The sequence below is a fragment of the Rhipicephalus sanguineus genome, chromosome 10 (assembly GCF_013339695.2).
Source record: "Rhipicephalus sanguineus isolate Rsan-2018 chromosome 10, BIME_Rsan_1.4, whole genome shotgun sequence".
NCBI classification, from domain to species: Eukaryota; Metazoa; Arthropoda; class Arachnida; order Ixodida; family Ixodidae; genus Rhipicephalus; species Rhipicephalus sanguineus.
The window spans coordinates 70,957,150-70,969,010 of record NC_051185.1 but is presented as its reverse complement, the minus strand read 5'-3'; the positions used below and the strand labels follow the sequence as shown (position 1 = coordinate 70,969,010).

The 11,861-nt window shown below is 50.8% G+C and overlaps 1 pseudogene; it reads left to right on the top strand.

The window, feature by feature from the left end:
- The first annotated feature begins 1,861 nt into the window (after positions 1 to 1,861).
- Positions 1,862 to 11,267, top strand: LOC125760258 (uncharacterized protein K02A2.6-like; annotated as a pseudogene).
- Positions 11,268 to 11,861: the final 594 nt, after the last annotated feature.

Genomic DNA, 11,861 nt, shown 5'->3' with positions numbered 1-11,861 from the left:
TCTGTGTCGTTGTGTAAGGTATGTGAGATCAATGATCTAGGTGTTCTTTTTGCTCACGCTAAGCGTGTTGCTTTGCGGGGTCTTCGTACCCTAGGCTGTGTTCGCAGAATGTCTAGACAATTCCGTTCTCCTATGCCCTTCCGAAAATTGTACACCGCGCTATGTCTTCCTCAACTTGACTATGCATCTGTGATCTGGAATGGCATGTCTAATTCCAGCAGCAACGCCATTGAGCGAGTCCAGAAAAAATTCCTAAGCATTTACAACCACCGTTTCGCTATAAATGACTCTGGGTCTCGTTCAAACGCTGCTGGATTATCATTGCCATCACTTTGCTGCCGACGAAATCGCGCTGATCTGTTATTTCTTTACAAGCTTGTGCATGGTATCATATCCTGCCCTGTACTGCTCAAGTGTCTTAATTTCCGAATTCCACGTAAGCTGACCAGAGAGAATAGACCTTTTCATGCAACCGCCTGCCTCTGTGAACATTTACCATTGGCAGGATACAACGTCTTCACAATACTTTTTGGAGCTCGATGTTTTTCACAGCTCCCAGTCCTTGATCTGCTCCGAGCTTTGCACTGTACTTACATAGCCTCGCATACTGTTGGCATTTTTTTCGCCTGCGCATAGTTGTATATGTGCAATTTTATAACGTTTTTTATCCCTGATATTTTATTACGAATGTTGGCCTTTGTTTTTTTTTCGTGCGCCAGTACAAAGACCTTACGGTTGTTCCTGGGCACGTTAAATAAACGTTTGATTTGATTGATTGATTGATTGATTGATTGATTGATTGATTGATTGTTATTATTATTTCATTTGTAAACACAAGACACACAAGGATCCAGAGGAAATATGGAGGGAACATTGTGACGATAACAATAACGGTACTGAATAAAAAAGAAAACAAGGGGCTTAAGTTGTATCTTACAGGGAGCTGTGGCCACCGTAGCCATCTGGGACTCGTGACGGTGCTCAGAGAGGTCTTTTCGTTTTCGGAAAAAGAGTCCCAGATCCTCGAGGCTAACGTAAGCCTTTCCCCTAGCCACCACCTTTGTCGAACGAAGCGATGCGGCGCCTGCGACTCGTAAAACAAAACCGAGCTGCGGGCGACCGCTGGGGGTCGGCATGTATCTCAGCCGGCTTCGGCGGGGTTTTCCCAGGAAGCGCGCCTTCAGAAACGCATATGTTGGCTGGAACGTTTCCGTCAGCGCCTCGTACAACCGTGCGGTGGACTCAAGGCATTGCGGGGGACTCGGACAGCGACCGCAGCGAGCGTCTACTGAACGAGCACAGGCCCCGATTTATGACTTAAAAGTGCTCGCCACGGACTGCGTCTCTGCTGAGCGTTATGACCCGGCGACTATGGTGTTGCAGAAAACGATGGCAGGAGGCATCCCTGCACCGTGCTCGGACCACGTGAACGTGACCCTCACTATGCGAAGACCCCATGCAGCGGTTCTTTTTAAGAGACGCGAGAGGAGGGGAGATGAATTTTGGAATGCGCCGAGTGCGCATCGTGAATAAACGAACTGCCTTTACGCAGCATAAGTCTGCTCTCATCGGCGACATACGAAAGCCGGCTTTCTCGGTTCGAACCGGAGAAAGGGGCACCCGAACATCACTAGTGGAGTAGGCGGGATGTCCTGCTGAGAAGACTGGAGAAAACGTCCATCTTGGTGTAAGAGCAGACATGGGCTGACTCCATCGTGACGAACTCTTCTGGGACATGAACTTAAGAGGCCGTAGCCGCAACTGCTGGAAGCTCGAGGTGCCCAGGTGGGTGTCTCATTCCATTACTGGCTTGCACCTTGTTATGACCAGTGGGTATAGCTTGCGTGGCAGGGTTAGCGGAATGGAACCCGACCAGAGCGGGGGAGTGACAGATGTGGAAATGAACGCCGAGATGACGGGTCACAGGAGAGCCTTCGGGAGGGTCAGGCTCTGACCAAGTGGCAGTGTTACAAATGCAGCTCCGTATTACGGAAATGGAATTAGACATGGAACGGCTTAGATACAGCAGTGCCAGGGCCACCACAAATGCCCAGATTACGCAGGCAGCACGGAGTGAGGACAGGAGGTTGAGGTACACGAGCCTTTTGAAAGACGTGTTGGTGCTCATGCTTACTTATGAATCACTCGTTCCATTGTCGTTTGACGATCTTGAGGCCACATTTGATCGCTACGATGTGCCATGCGAGTGGAGAGCGGAGCTCATGTTGCCTCGACTAAATGAGAGAGCCAAGGCCTTGCTCGTTAGACTCAATGTAGATGCAAGGAAGGATTATCATATCCTTCAAAAAACCATGCTCAAAGGCCGCCGATCGCCTTCCGCTTAGTATCGCTGCCTTCTTACTCAATCAAAAAAATGCAGAGACGAGACATGGTCACAATTTGCAATGAGAATTGAAAATTACCTGATTTATTGCCTTAATTGCTACAAAGTTTGCAGTGTCAAGCAATTCAGAAATTTGATAGTAACAGACAGGCTTCACGACATTCTGGGCGCAGAAACCCGTTCATTCGTCACTCAAAACGAAACGCCGAGCAAAATAGTGCTTCCATTAGAGATCACCGAATCGGCAGAAAGCTTCGAGGGAAAGAGAAGGTTGGCTAACTTAGGCAAGATAACGGGAGATGGAAAGCGAAAATCACTCCCTGAGGCGCGCAGGGCTTCAGTAGGGGAAAACAAGGCAACCGAAAAAAAGAACAGAGGTTGCTTTCTCTGCAATTCCACGGAGCATTTTGCGCGAAACTGCCCGACGATGCGGGTAACTAGAGCAAATTTGGTGCAGAAGGAAAATCTAGATAATGATAGTGTAGTCGGTGTGGAGATGCTTGCTCAGGAAAACGTTGTGAGAGCACCTATATTTCACTCTATAGAGACTATTGACCTTGCGTGCGGCCGGTCACAGTTTGAAGGCAGCATTGATTCTGGGGCAGAGATGAGTGCCATCAGGAACTCTGTACTTCCAGGACACCAACGAATAGGAAAGAACCTAAAATTGACGGGGGCATTTGGTGAGTACGCAGTAGACGAGTTAGCCTATGTTCCACTCAGACTGCTTGGGAAACCCAGATAAAAGGCCACGAGGAAAGTGATCTGGAAATACTGTGCGCCGTCACGGACAAACTTGCAAGTGGGGCAGAGGAGCTCATAGCCCAGACGTCTACAAGCCGTTATTGGAAAAAAAGTGGCGTTGTTCATAAGCGCATATCATGGAGGACGTGCTGCTGAACGCTAAGGAGTGTTATGAACCGATAAAAGTTACCGCGCAAATTGAGGGGCTGTATGCATCGGCGATGAGGACAGCAAACAGATCCACCGGAGTGAGATGCAGATGTCGGTGAATGTGAGCGTTTCAGACGAAACCAGGTGGCTGATCCCAGCCTTAAAAAAGCGTGGGAACAAGCAGGGCAGCGCACCCATGGAATTAGTGTAACTGATGGCTTCCTGAACCATAAAGATAACGTGGTCGGTAGGCCATGAAATCAACTAGTGCTGTCTGAGCCAAAACAGGCAGATGTACTGCGTTTAGCTCATGATTCGGGCTGGGCGGCAAAAAGAAGACACTGCAGCGGATTAAGACTGCTTTCTTCTGGCCCACAGTGCCAGGTGATGTGACGCGGTACTGCCAAAGCTGCCACCAGTGCCAAGCACGTGTGAGAACGCATGACAGGGTACCAACAGTTCCAATCACGAAGTCAAGCGCCCCATTTCAGATAATCAATAATGACTCTATAGAACCCACTGACCCGCCTTCTGCGAGGGGGCATAAGTACGCATTGTGTGTGGTGAACCTCTGTACCAGGTGGCCCGAGGTCGTGTGCCTACGCTCATTAACTGCTAAGGCAACTTGCGAAGCTCTGTTTGGGATATTTTCACGCATGGGCATCATCATCATCATCATCATCATCAGCCTGTCTACGCCCACTGCAGGGCAAAGGCCTCTCCCATGTTCCGCCAATCAGCCCGGTCCTGTGCTTTCTGCTGCCACGTAATACCTGCAAACTTCTTAATCTCATCTACCCACCTGATTTTCTGTCTCCCCCTCACGCGTTTGCCATCTCTTGGAATCCAGTCAGTTACCCTTAATGACCACCGGTTATCCTGCCGACGTGCTACGTGCCCGGCCCATATCCATTTCTTCTTCTTGATTTCAACTATGATGTCATTAACCCCCGTTTGCTCCCTGACCCACTCTGCTCTCTTCCTGTCTCTTAAAGTTACACCTATCATTTTCCTTTCCATCGCTCGCTGCGTCGTCCTCAATTTAAGTTGAACCCTCTTTGTAAGTCTCCAGGTTTCTGCTCCGTAGGTAAGTACCGGTAAGATGCAGCTGTTATATACCTTCCTCTTGAGGGATAGTGGTAGACTACCATTCATGATTTGATAATGCTTGCCGAATGAGCCCCAACCCATCCTTATTCTTCTAGTTATTTCACTCTCATGGTTTGGCTCCGCGGTTACTACCTGTCCTAAGTAGACGTACTCCTTTACAACTTCCAGTGTCTCCAGTGCATGGGCATACCTGAAATTATTTGCTCCGACTGCGGCACTAACTTCACAGGCCAGCTGACACAGGAGTTCCTAGCTAGGATGGGTGCCAACCCCCCCCCCCCCCCATTCTCGACTCCTGACCAACCGCAGAGCAATGGCCTTGTGGAACGGTTCAGTGGCACTTTTAGAGCATGCTTTTCGATGTAGTGCGCAAGCATGGTCGGAACTGGGACAGACACGTGCCATTTCTGCTGTGGGCCTATCGTGAAGTTCCCAACGCAACCTGTTACGTTTGGCCTGAAAATTCATCGAGGCAGACGCCATTGAGCGTACAGCTGTCGGCCAGAATGCTGCCTTCCCCCCCGTATCGGCGCTTAGACGGAGGCAGGAATGCCGATTCTTCCTGTAGGAGCTTTTGCCGGGCTGGCGGACATGTCGCTGTGGACGGATTTCCCAGAAAAAGGACGTCGGAATTCGGAGACCCCTTTTTGGCTTGTTGTTCTCTGCGTGAGATAGCACCGCGGGAGAGTTTCTCACCCAGCCACATCTGCCTTCTACCCTACCGCAGCAGGGAAAATTAACCTGCGCCGGAGGGAGCGGTCTGCGTGTTTTCCGAAATTCGACACACCCGCTTTATCGTGCGTTTTGGTCAGCGTGGGAGTGCGCCGTTGAAGACGTTCCCATCAACCCAGGTGGGGCCTTCACCCGTGGCAGCCATCATTCAACGCTTCTTCCAAGTATTACTGGCAGTGGAAGCGGAGGTCATCGGCCCTTTCCCCTTTGGACTGAAACTCCTCGCCGACCTTCTCACCTACGAGTCTTCGGGGCGTGGCGAGTGTATTGTGTGACTATTTGCCTCCTTTCGGGAGGCCGGACGCCAAGACGACAGGTCACCGGATTGGCGGGAGACGCTGACACCGGTTTGCCTGTGCTTCTGCAGTGACGGTCTCGGGGCTATAAAAGCCGAAGACTTTTGACGTTATTTCTCTGCTCAGCTCTCTTCTTTTCACCTCCTGACTTCATCATGTAAATAAACACGTTCCTTCTTGAAAGAACGCGCCTCCTCACTGGGAATCATCGGCTATGGGGACGGACGGCGGGAGCCAGCTACCGTAACGAGACCCGCCGAACCCGACTCCTTACAAACCATAGGAATCGCTCCATTTGAGATGATGTTTGGGAGGACGCCTGTGGGACCCCTAACAATACTGCAAGAAATCTTGTCAGGGGAGTGGGTAGCGACAGAGGGCTTTTACAATTCTACAGTTGAATACTTGGACAAACTAAAGGCGAAGCTCCGGGCGTTTAATCAGGAAGCAGGAGAGCTATCGGCTACAAATCAAGCGAAATCTGCAGCCCATTACAGTTTAAAAGCTAAACATAAGGAGTTCCAAGAGGGGCACCAAGTTCTTATGCAGGAGCCTAGAAACACAGGAAAACTAGCTTCAGAATGGACATGACCTACAACTGTGGTTTGCTGCTAGAGGTCGTACGATTATCTAATCGAGCTAAATGGCAGCAGCCGACGAAATGTTCATGCTAACAATGTGTGTGAGTACCTAACTACAGTAAACTCCGTGGGAGTTATATTTGGAACCGATGAGTAGTTTGGAAATGTGCTAGCGTTGCCGGGGGGCACGCAGAGAAGCAACAACTTTTACGCTGCAATAGACAATTTAACAGACGTGCAGAAACAAGAGTTCAGCTAGCTAGTAAGTAGCTATTTGCAAGTGTTTCAGGACACACCGGGCACATGTAATGCAGAAGTACACAACATCCGCCTAAAGAGCAGGGAGTGGACCCAAACTAGCTAACAACTACCGTGCGCCTCTTGCCCTAAGAGGAGAGGTTAAACGTCAGGTCCAGGAGGTCTTGCATTTGGGGCTCATATATCCCACAGAGAGTAACTTCTCGCACCCTGTGGTATGCGCAGCGAAAAAGGATGGGGGCATACACCTTTGCGTTGAATACAGACAGCTGACCGAAATAACTGAGCTCGATACGTTTCCTATGGGTCGAGAATATGAGCTGCTCTACGAGATAGCGACAGCCAATTACATCGTGGTAATCAATATGCTACGCGGGTATTGACAGGTACCTCTAGATGACGGGGCAATGTGGTACATGGCTTTTGTCACTCACGAGGGGCAATATACGTGGCAGGTGACGCCCTATGCTCTGCGAAACTCAGCTGCCACTTTTCAGCGCATCATGAATCAGGTTCTGGAGCCGCATAGGAAATATGCTTGCTCGTACATTGATGATGTAGCAGTGTACTCAAATACATGGGAGGAGCACAAGGGTCATTAAGGCATTTGCTAGAGAGCTAGCTCACGTGGGACAAACTGCTAATGCTGAATAATGCAAGTTGGCACAGCAGGTAGTCAAGTAACTTGGCTACATATAGGGTCAGGTAAACTTGCACCCGATTCAGAAAGGGTTTTGGCGGTTTAAAATATTTCTCGGCCACAGAACAAATGTGAACTGCGGAGCGTTTTCGGGCGGTGTAATAATTACCGCAACTACGCGCCTGATGTTGTGCTACAGTTCCTGCCTTCGTGCAACCGTTCTTCCCACGGGAAGATTGGTCAAGTCTGTAGCCAGAGTTTCGGCGAACCCTTGCCTCCCACACCAACGCCATTGCGCTGCGGTCCCGTGGGAACAGGCCCGTCTTCGACCGAGCTGTACCGACATACGACGACCTGTCAGTGCCCTGCCCGCGCAGGTGGAATTTCTCACGCTTCTCTCGCTCGAGAACCAGACTGTCTTCGACAGTGCCGTGTAGTGTCGTGCCTGCCTCACGACGAATGGTCGAGATAGAAGTGGGACGACGATGTGGACCACGTCCTAAAAGTCTATCGAAATAGCACGAAAGTCTATCGAGATAGCACGATGATGTGGACCACGTCCAGGCTATCGAGATAGCACGAAAGGAGAACAGAGGACTATACACTCGTTTTCTCGACGTCGCGAAGGCCTGTGATAGAGTACCGCATAGCCCTTGGTTTCACTGCATGAAGCAAAGTGGCATGCCGAAGACATGGGTCAGCGTGCTGCGCCGGCTATACACGGACAATACGGTGGTGGCGTGTTTTTCCGAAGCCCAAGCCGAACCAGTGACGGTGAAGCGGGGTCTCAAAGAGGGATGTCCATTGTTCCCGCTGCTGTATATCCTGTACACAGCCAGCCTCGAGAGGATGCTGCTGGCGGATGGATGCGAACTCTCTCTTGCTCACTCATATGGCGGAACACCAGCGCCCTGGAGGCTTTCGGGCCTGGTATAAGCAGATGATATTGTCCTGATGGTTGACAGTCTGGGTGACCTGTAGCACATGTTTCATTATCGGCAAATCAACTGAGCAAACTCCTACTCAGTTTCAATGCCAAGAAATCAGCGGTGCTGGTGTTCGCAGGCACAGACACATCTGCGGCGGTGTCGCTGCCAGAAGGTGGGCAGATTCCGTGGAAGAGAGGAGAGGGCAGGGGTAGCGACCACCCCCCCCCCTATTCACCTAAGAGGGGAGGGCGCAAAGTCAGCCCCACACACTAATATAATAGGGAGGGGGGCGCTGCGACTCGGGGGGAGGCGCAATGTCAGCGCCATACCTTGGCGTAATTGGAAGGGGGGGGGTCGCTGCGACGAACCTTCGGCCCCCCTGAAGGGGAACCTTGCGTACGCCTATGACAACAATGGTGGTAGTGGCCTTCTGTTCGAACCGCGGGCTGGGGCACTACGAACGCTTGTGTACCGTCGCCGATTTGACAAGAATACCGACGACACGAGGCCGATGTGCCGGGTGTGCGAGCAGGAAGAAGAAACTATCCCCCACCTAGTGCTACGCTGTAGGCGTCTGTGCCCGCGCCAGCGAGAGGGCACCACACTGCCCGAGGCAGTGGGGTTTGTATACACAAGTTACACTGTGCCACCCGCAGGCGATGGAGCAGATGGTGCAGTGAACTATGCGGCAGTACGCACCACCAAAACAAGGCTGGTGCAGTGGTGGCGCGCGAAGCAGCGGTAGTGATTTACGTGGACAAAAAGTGAAGGTGCGCAGATAGCTATACGAACTGATACGGGGTGTGTACGCCTGTGGAGTGTTTTAGTTTATTTACTTTTTAGGTGTTTTATTTTTGTTCTCTGGCTAGGGCAAATTAATCTTGCCCGTCCGATACAAAGAGGTCAGCCTCAAATCATCATCATCATCACGTCGCTCAAGCTCCACCGTGCCGAAAAGCGCGCTGTTTCTCTTTGTTGAGTGACATATGCGTGCGGTTAATTTTATGGATCTGCGCACAAGGTTCGCCCCCCGTCCTGTGTAGCAATGCCGCAGAGGCAGAGTCACTGTTTCGTGCCTGGGTGTACGACAGGCTATAAGACTAATAAGACTAAACTGTCCTTGTTTGGTTACCGAAGGACCCAGCCTTGCACGCACAGTGGCAACGCGCTGTTCCTCGCGCCGAGAAGAAACTGGAAGAAAATTGTGCAGTGTGCGAACTCCACTTCAACGACAGGTTCATTTCTAGATACTTTGAGCCCACTGTGAATGGTGAGCTCGTCCGCATTGACAGAACCAGGCCTGTGCTGCTTCCGGGAGCAGTTCCCAACTCAGTTCCCGAACCTCCCTGCCTATTGCCCAAAGAGGCTGTTGTGTAGTGACGAGCGATTGTCGCCATCTGTGGGTAAAAATAGCAGCTGCACGGGCGCTGGTGGCCGCACTGCCAGCCAGAGGGCACCACGCAACCAAGATCGACCAACCCCCGTTTGCCGCTGGTGACTCCCTTTTTCGACACATGTCGCCGGCCGTAAGCGCGCCGTCTTCTTCAGCGTTTGTGGTGCGGCAACGTTCGACTTGGCACGGTCGCTTCTTTCGCCATCTGCTCCCGATACCAAAACGCCGACTCAAATCCTGGCCGTCCTCAAGGATCACTTCGCACCTCAGCCGTCAGAGATTTTGTGCCGGAATGCTTTCTACAAAAGGAGCCAGGGTCCGAGAGAGTCGGTGAGCGTCTTCATGGCTGAACACCGTCGGTTGGCACAAAACTTCAACCTCGCGAACCTGGAGGAGATGCTCCGAGACCGGCTTGCGTGCGGCCTACAGAGCGACAGGGTGCAGAATCGTCTTTTCGCCATGAAGAATTAAGCTCACCTTCAAGATCGCCTTGGAAGAAGCATTGGCGGCCAAGGCAGCAGACCTTAGCACTCGCGAGGTGAGAGGGGCCGAGTCAGCCAGCGACGCAGCGCCGAACGCGACAGACGTCAATGCTCTCCGTCGCAGCCAAGATGAGTACAGTCATCGTTCCGCAGAGGCGACGAAGGCTCAAACAGGGCGGAAAATGAACACTTGCTACGGGTGCGGCGGTGCGCATAATCGAGAAAGCTGCCGTTTCCGCGATGCCCAGTGCCGTTTTTGCAGGAAGATCGGCCACATTGAACGGGTGTGCCTCATGAAGCAGCGGCGCGATGCCAGTGCAACTACAACGTCATCTACGAACGCCGTGGATACAGAGGCATGTCAACAAGAGTATCACATTAACCACTTCCCACCTGCGCAGGCTGCTGCAACACTCAAGAGGCGCACGACAATGCTCATCGAAGGCAAGGAGTGTACAATGGAGGTGGACTCCGGATCAGAGTTCTCGATCATTTCTGCGCATACATATCGGGAGCTTTGTGGAGGGAACAGCAAGCTTTTGGTGCTATTCGAAAAAAAAAATCTGTCCGACTTCCAAGGCAATGCGGTGAAAGTGCAAGGTGCCTGCCAAGTTCATGTGTAGTATGGCAATTTCAAGGGATTCCTCAAGCTTCTGGTGGCACAATTAAGGTCATCGGATAAGCCTGCTGGGAATGGCTTGGTTTCAACCCTTAGGAATTCAACTAGTAGGTGTTCACAACGTGGACAGGCTAACTGTGGAAGGAGTCCTAGCAAAATTTGATCATGTATTCAAGGAAGAATTGGGCAAGTTCAATGGTCCATTGGTCTCTTTGCACTTGGATCCTTCAGTCACAGCAATCCGAATGAGACCTAGACGAGTCCCATTTGCTCTCAAGCCAAAGATTGATGCAGAGCTGGATCGCCTCATAGAGCAAGGCGTCTTGGAGCCCATAACCGAACCAAAGTGGGAAACTCCAATCGGGACACCCATAAAGACAAATGGAGAAGTAAGCGTATGCGGAGATTACAAATGCACGATCAACCAAGCATTGTCGCACCATCCATACCCCATTCCTGTACTGCAACATATTTTGGCACTGCTTTCTGCAGGATGTGTATTTGCAAAGCTGGACTTTGCGCAGGCTTACCAGCAGCTAGCAGTTTACGAGGCTTCAGCTGATGCACAAACTATTAAAACTCACCGGGGAGCCTTCAGGGTGAAGAGATTGCAGTTTGGTGCGACTGTCGCGCCTGGAATATTTCAGAACTTCACGGACGACCTTCTGAAGGGAACTCCTGGAGTGGTGCCATATTTTGATGATGTGCTTGTGGCAGCCAGAACGGGCGAAGAACTGGCTGCATGCCCCCATGACGTGTTGAGTTCCATTCAGATGCTGGCCTCCGCGTAAAGCGTCAGAACTGCCGTTTTGGTGTACCTCAAGTGGAATTTCTTGGATTTGTAATTGACAAAAATGGGGTGCACCCATCAATTGAAAAAGTGAAGGCAATCCATGATGCACTAGTCCCAACTAACAAACAAGAACTGCAGGCCTTCCTAGGCCTCCTAAACTTCTACCAGATCTTGGAAAATAAGGCAACAGTGGCAGAACCACTTCATCGTCTTCTAGACAAAGATGCCAAGTGGAGGTGGACAGTTCATCATGACCAAGCATTCAAAAATACAAATGAATTGTTATCATCAGAAAATGTGTTGCACCACTTCGACGAGAGCACGCCTCTCGTAATAACGTGTGATGCATCACCGTATGGCATCGGGGCTGTACTCAGCCACCGACTGGAGAATGGTCGTGAAGCCCCTGTTGCTTTCTATTCAAGAACACTGACAGCCACAGAAAGAAATTATGCACAGATTGATAAGGAAGCCTTGGCTCTGGTGTCAAGCATTAAGAATTTCCATACTACATCTATGGACGGAGGTTTGATATTGTAAGACCATAAATCACTGTTGGTTTGTTCCACGCCATCAAAGCAAACACCTCAGATATTATCTCAAGAATGCTGCGTTGGACTATCCTTCTAAATGCTTATGACTACAATCTGATTCATCGGCCAGGGAAGAAAATTCCTAATGCGGATGCACTGAGCCGTCTTCCGCTAATTGTCCCAGAGTTTTCAGTGCCACCACCACTAGAGGTTTTGTTTCTCGAAGACATATGTATACTGCGCGGTAGTAAACACAG